The sequence below is a fragment of the Triticum aestivum genome, chromosome 6A (assembly GCF_018294505.1).
Source record: "Triticum aestivum cultivar Chinese Spring chromosome 6A, IWGSC CS RefSeq v2.1, whole genome shotgun sequence".
NCBI classification, from domain to species: Eukaryota; Viridiplantae; Streptophyta; class Magnoliopsida; order Poales; family Poaceae; genus Triticum; species Triticum aestivum.
In genome coordinates this window covers 213,392,580-213,398,839 of record NC_057809.1, presented here as the reverse complement: position 1 = coordinate 213,398,839, position 6,260 = coordinate 213,392,580, and positions in this window count along the sequence as shown.

Below are 6,260 nucleotides of genomic sequence, written 5' to 3'. Positions count from 1 at the left end.
CTTCTAGTGACCAGTCCCTTTGCAGTAGAAGCACTCAGTCTCAGGCTTAGGTCCAGACTTGAGTTTCTTCACTTGAGCAGCAACTGGCTTGTTGTTCTTCTTGAAGTTCCCCTTCTTACCTTTACCCTTTTTCTTGAAACGGGTGGTCTTGTTGACCATCAACACTTGATGCTCCTTCTTGATTTCTACCTCCGCGGCCTTTAGCATTGCGAAGAGGTCAGGAATCGTCTTATCCATCCCTTGCATATTATAGTTCATCACGAAGCTCTTGTAGGTTGGTGGCAGTGATTGAAGAACTCTGTCAATGACACTATCATCAGGAAGATTAACTCGTGGTTGAGTCAAGTGGTTGTGGTACCCAGACATTCTGAGTATATGTTCACTGACAGAACTATTCTCCTCCATCTTGCAGCTATATAATTTATTGGAGACTGCATATCTCTCAATCCGAGGATTTTCTTGAAATATTAACTTCAACTCCTGGAACATCTCATATGCTCCATGACGTTCAAAACATCGTTGAAGTCCCGGTTCTAAGCCGTAAAGCATGGCACACTGAACTATCGAGTGGTCATCAGCTTTGCTCTGCGAGGTGTTCACAACATCTGGCGTTGCTCCTGCAGCGGGTTTGTCACCTAGCGGTGCTTCCAGGACATAATTCTTATATGCAGCAATGAGGATAATCCTCAAGTTACGGATCCAGTCTGTGTAGTTGCTACCATCATCTTTCAACCTAGCTTTCTCTAGGAACGCATTAAAATTCAACGGAACAACAACACGGGCCATCTATCTACAACAACATAGACATGCAAAATACTATCGGGTACTAAGGGCTTGTTTGGTTGCTGCCCTCGAGCGAAACAGCCTGGCCTGGTGCTTGCATGAAAGCTGCCTGTACATTGTTTGGTTGGTGTTCTGAATATCAGACAGTAGCCTGGCCTGGGAAAGTACAACGCGTCATTATCCTGGGTTGTAAAACTTGTGCGCACTGTTAGCCTGGTCCAGGCCACCCGAACTAGACGCCTGGACGTTCCTAGGACGATGCCTGGGATGCTAATCATCTTGTCCCATATAAAATACCAGAAAGTACAAGTGAGCAGCGGACTTGTTTATAGTATATTTAACATCCCAGGCTCGGACACGAACCAAACAGCCGTCGCCTGGCCAGGCAAAAAACAACGCCATCTCAGGCCTAGTCCAGGTACTTGGTTTTTTCAGGCACGACCTTCAGGATGTCAACAAAACATGCCCTAAGTTCATGATAAATTAAAGTTCAATTAATCAAATTACTTAAGAACTCCCACTTAGATAGACATCTCTCTAATCATCTAAGTGATCACGTGATCCATATCAACTAAACCATGTCCGATCATCACGTGAGATGGAGTAGTTTTCAATGCTGAACATCACTATGTTGATCATATCTACTATATGATTCACGCTCGACCTTTTGGTCTCAGTGTTCCGAGGCCATATCTGCACATTCTAGGCTCGCCAAGTTTAACCCGAGTATTCAGCGTGTGCAAAAAACTGGCTTGCACCCGTTGTATGTGAACGTAGAGCTTATCACACCCGATCATCACGTGGTGTCTCGGCACTACGAACTGTAGCAACGGTGCATACTCAGGGAGAACACTTATACCTTGAAATTTAGTGAGAGATCATCTTATAATGCTACCATCGAACTAAGCAAAATAAGATGCATAAAGGATAAACATCACATGCAATCAATATAAATGATATGATATGGCCATCATCATCTTGTGCCTTTGATCTCCATCTCCAAAGCACCGTCATGATCACCATCGTCACCGGCTTGACACCTTGATCTCCATCGAAGCATCGTTGTCATCTCGCCAACTATTGCTTCTACGACTATCACTACCGCTTAGTGATAAAGTAAAGCAATTACATGGCGATTGCATTTCATACAATAAAGCGACAACCATATGGCTCCTGCCAGTTGCCGATAACTGTGTTACAAAACATGATCATCTCATGCAATAAAATTTAGCATCATGTCTTGACCATATCACATCACAACATGCCCTGCAAAAACAAGTTAGACGTCATCTACTTTGTTGTTGCAAGTTTTACGTGGCTGCTATGGGCTGAGCAAGAACCGTTCTTACCTACGCATCAAAAACCACAACGTGGTATAGTGATTGCTTTTTGATCTTTAGAAAGAACCCTATTCATTGAGTCCGATTCAACTAAAGTTGGAGAAACTGACACTCACCAGCCACCTGTGTGCAAAGCACGTCGGTAGAACCAGTCTTGCGTAAGCGTACGCGTAATGTCGGTCTCGGCCGCTTCATCCAACAATATCGCTGAATCAAGAATCAACTAGTGACGGCAAGCAATATGTATATACCCATGCCCACAACTCCTTTGTGTTCTACTCGTGCATATAACAACTACACATAAACTTGGCTCGGATGCCACTGTTGGGGAACGCGGTAATTTCAAAAAAAAATCCTACGCACACGCAAGATCATGGTGATGCATAGCAACGAGAGGAGAGAGTGTTGTCTACGTACCCTCGTAGACCGTAAGCGGAAGCGTAATAACAATGCGGTTGATGTAGTCGTATGTCTTCATGATCGACCGATCCTAGCACCGAAGGTACGACACCTCCGCGATCTGCACATGTTCGGCTCAGTGACGTCCCACGAACTCACGATCCAGTAGAGCTTCGAGGGACAGCTTCATCAGCACGACGGCATGATGACGGTGATGGTGATGCTATCGGAACAGGGCTTCACCTAAGCACCGCTACAATATGAACGAGGTGGATTATGGTGGAGGGGGCACCGCACACGGCTGGAAACAATCAACTTGTGTGTTCTAGGGTGCCCCCCTGCCCCCGTATATAAAGGAGCAAGGGGGAGGCCGACCGGCCTTGGGGCGCGCCAAGGAGAGGGGGAGTCCTCCTCCTAGTAGGAGTAGGACTCCCTTTTTCCTATTCCAACTAGGAAGGGGGAAGGGGGAAGGAAGGAGAGGGAGAGAGTGAGGAAAGAGGGGGCGCCCCCCCCCCCTCCTTGTCCAATTCGGACTCCCAATCGGGGGGTGCGCGGCCAGCCCTAGGCCCTCTCCTCTCTCTCCCACAAGGCCCATGTTGGCCCATTTGTTCCCCCGGGGGTTCCGATAACCCCTCCCCCCTCCGTCACTCCGATAAATATCCGGTGACCCCAGGAACTCATCCGGTGTCCAAACATAGTCATCCAATATATCGATCTTTATGTCTCGACCATTTTGAGACTCCTCGTCATGCCCGTGGTCACATTTGGGACTCCGAAAAACCTTCGGTTCATCAAAACACATAAACTCATAATACTGATCGTCACCGAACATTAAGCGTGCGGACCCTACGGGTTCGAGAACTATGTAGACATGACCGAGACATGTCTCCGGTCAATAACCAATAGCGGAACCTAGATGTTCATATTGGCTCCCACATATTCTACGAAGATCTTTATCGGTCAAACCGCATAACGATATACGTTGTTCCCTTTGTCATCGGTATGTTACTTGCCCGAGATTCGATCGTCGATATCTCAATACCTAGTTCAATCTCATTACCGGCAAGTCTCTTTACTCGTTCCGTAATGCACCATCCCGCAACTAACTCATTGGTCACATTGCTTGCAAGGCTTATAGTGATGTGCATTACCGAGAGGACCCAGAGATACCTCTCCGACAATCGGAGTGACAAATCCTAATCTCGTTCTATGCCAACTCAACAAACACCATCGGAGACACCTGTAGAGCACCTTTATAATTACCCAATTATGTTGTGACGTTTGGTAGCACACAAAGTGTTCCTCCGGTATTCGGGAGTTGCATGATCTCATACTCATAGGAGCATGTATAAGTTATGGAGAAAGCAATATCAACAAACTAAATGATCATCGTGCTAAGCTAATGGATGGATCAAGTCAATCACATCATTCTCTAATGATGTGATCCCGTTAATCAAATGAAAACTCATGTTTATGGTTAGGAAACATAACCATCATTGATTCAACGAGCTAGTTAAGTAGAGGCAAACTAGTGACACTCTGTTTGTCTATGTATTCACACATGTACTTTTCCAGTTAATACAATTCTAGCATGAATAATAAAAATTTATCATGATATAAGGAAATATAAATAACAACTTTATTATTGCCTCTAGGGCATATTTCGTTCAAGCTCTTGGCCAATAGATTGTAGAAAGTCATTCTTAAACTGGTTCACAAAAATCAATATGGTTCCTTGAACAACAAATGCATCCAAGATTGTTGGCCTAGGCTTATGAGTATGTACATCAGTGCTTCCACAGCAGACAAGAACTTGTCCTACTGAAATTGTACTTTGAAAAGGCATTTGACATGCTCAGTCATGATACAATTATAGAAGTTCTTCAGGCTAAAGGATTTGGAGCCAAATGGATTCAGTGGATTAGGATGATTTATGGTACTGGGTATTCCTCAATCTTACTTAATGGGATCCCAGGGAAACAATTCCTCTGTAAAAAAAGGTGTGAGGCAAGGAGATCCTCTCTCTCCTTTGATCTTTGTCATTGTTGCAGATGTTCTTTAGTCTATGGTTAATGAAGCAATGCACAATTCTATTGTCAGCACCCCTTTGAGGCACAACTCTAGCCCAGATTATCCTAGTATTCAGTATGCAGATGACACCATTCTATTGGTTCATGCTGACAACAGACATGCTCAACAAATCAAAATTTTGCTTAATTACTATGCAGATTGCACTGGGCTAAAGATCAACTACTCAAAATCCACAATGGTCTCTATCAACACTCCTCCTGAGAAGATGCAAGAGTTATCAAATCTTCTGGGTTGCAAGATTGGTACTCTCCCTCACACTTACCTTGGTCTGCCACTCTGCAATATCAAACCTAAAATTGAAGATTTTGTGCCCATTAAAAAGGATTAAAACAGACTACTAGGTTGCTCCACTCTTCTCTCCACTGGGGATAATCTTACTCTACTCAGATCAGTTTTTACCAGCATGCCTACCTTCTTCATGTGCACTCTGATGATCCCTAAGACTGTGATTAAGCAAATCAATTCCTACCTCATGAACTGTTTCTGGAGAAAATATGGTACACGGGACAAAGGTACAACACTTATCTCATGGGAAAAAGTATGCAAACCCAAATCTCATGGGGGCCTTGGTGTTCTTGATTTGCACACTCATAATAAAACTCTGCTCATGAAATTTCTGCATAAATTCCTCAATAAGGCTGATATTCCATGGGTTAACATTATCTGGGAATCATACTACCAAAATTCATTACCTGGAGAAAGAATGAATGGCTCCTTCTGGTGGAAAGCAATTCTCAAGCTTCTTCCAACATTCAGGCAATTATATGTTTGCAAAGGAGGCCCTAGAGACACTATAAGATTTTGGGAAGACAGATGGCAAGACACACTTGACAAAGTGCAACAGCAAGAAGACCTCAGTCAACTTTTCCATAGACCATTATCTCTGCAAGCTTTTAACCAGTACAATGCCATTGAAGGGATCATCGTGAACAGACCAGCCATACTTGACAGAGATTGGTGGTCCTTTGGAGAAAGCTCTATGAAATTCTATTCCATGAAATTATACAAAGCAATCATGGGACCAAGCAGAGCACACATCATCTTTAAGATGCTTTGGAAAACTGCATGCAGACTCAGACATAAAATCTTCTTTTGGCTCCTTCTTCATGACAAGATCAGTACTAGGGACATGCTACACTGCAGAAGTATGTACCTAGAGGATTACAATTGTGCCTTATGTGCAGATGGTCCTGAAGAGACTATCACTCACCTATTCTGGGACTGCCAATATGCTTGGACATGTTGGAATGCAATCATTCCCACCAAAGACAGAGGTATCTCCACTTATGATGAAATACTCCTCACATTGTGTAAACTGACAGCTGACATTACTATGAAGATTATTATTATGGGATGTTGGAGCATCTGGTTAACCAGGAACGATAAGATCTTCAGAAGGGCACCAGTACACCTCGATTCTTGAAAGTTCTACCTTAGAAAGCTTACAGGTTACCAGTATTAGAGCAAAATAGGAGAAGACCACGATGATCAGTAATTGGATAGCTCAGCACCTATAATCGTTTCTATGTTTCATAGAACTGGCATTGGTTGACCCACATGGGCAAGATTTGTATAATTTGTACTTTTTTTAATTAATGAGAAAATATCGTAGAACAATTGTTCTACGGTCTCGGCTAAAAAAAAAGA